Raw genomic sequence first — 1,322 nt, 5'->3', positions numbered from 1 at the left:
ACATGAGTTTTTTTCCTTTTTTCCTTTTTTTAACATTTCATAATTAACGTTCCACGTGGACTACGATTGGGAACGGTAACCTGTTGCGAGGGGACTAGGTGCACTAATTGGGGTTCCCGGTCACTGTACGGCAATTAAAATAAAAAACCTCATGTCGACCTTTTGACCTGTCGACTTAGACGATGTTGACCTAGAGACCTTGACGACCTACTTACTGTCGACCAATAGTGGTCGACCTAGACACTGCCGACCTAAGTGTGGTCGACCTTCAATAGCACACCCGTTGCCTACAACAACCAGTCAGAAGCTAGTTACCATTTTATAGAATATACTAGATAAATGTTAGATAGCATCTGATTGGTTGCTATGGGCAATTTCTCCACCTGTCCTCTTTAGGTTTGTTACTGTACATCTCCCCACAAATTTAGAGTTTGGATACCAGTGCGGATAAATATCTTGTTCTGTGTACATCTCCCCCACAACATTAAGTCAGTGCACCTTTGGCAAGTCTGCATAGATGTGGGTTACAAAACGTTCTTAAAAAGTGGATTAGTTGCCCAATACAGCCACTCGGTCATTTCATAGACTCTGCTTGATAAATGACTCTTATAAGCTGATTGGTTAATCACCTCCACTATCTCTCTCTCTCCGAGGCTTGATACACTTCCCCCCGAGTATGTGTTCTTGTAGACAGTAGAAGAGTGAGGGGCATTTATGATAATGGGAGCACAGACGTCCTGTGAGATGCAATTTACCTACAATCAAAATCCCGACAATCAAAATACCGACAACCATTGACCGAAGGTCAAAATACCGACAAGGTCAAATTACAGACAAGGTAAAAATACAGATAGTCAAAATACCGTCATTTTAAATGTCGACACGGTCAAAATACCGACATTTAAAATGTCGACAGGTCAAAAAATCTACATAAGTTTTTAATTGAAACAGACTTGTTGATACTTTACCATCCCAGTGGACCTGAAGGGGGAATATAATAGTGTGCCCAAAGCATGGCGAGCGCAGTGAGCTATGCAAGTGGACACAGTACACTTATATGGTGTCCATGTCGATTTATGTCGACATACACAACGAACTATGAAAATTGTGTGTCAACTTTTTGACCTGTCGACATTTTTAATGTCTGTATTTTGACCGTGTTGACATTTTAAATGTCGGTATGTTGAGCATGTCGGTATTTTAACCTTGCCGGTATTTTGACCACCGGTCAATTGTTGTTGCTATTTTAACCGTTGGGATTTTGATTGTAGGTAAATCATACTGATCCCCATCCTGTAGCAAGTTTACATTCTGAACATTTT

This window comes from Pseudophryne corroboree, chromosome 8 (assembly GCF_028390025.1).
Source record: "Pseudophryne corroboree isolate aPseCor3 chromosome 8, aPseCor3.hap2, whole genome shotgun sequence".
Lineage (NCBI taxonomy): Eukaryota > Metazoa > Chordata > Amphibia > Anura > Myobatrachidae > Pseudophryne > Pseudophryne corroboree.
This window is presented reverse-complemented; position numbering follows the sequence as displayed.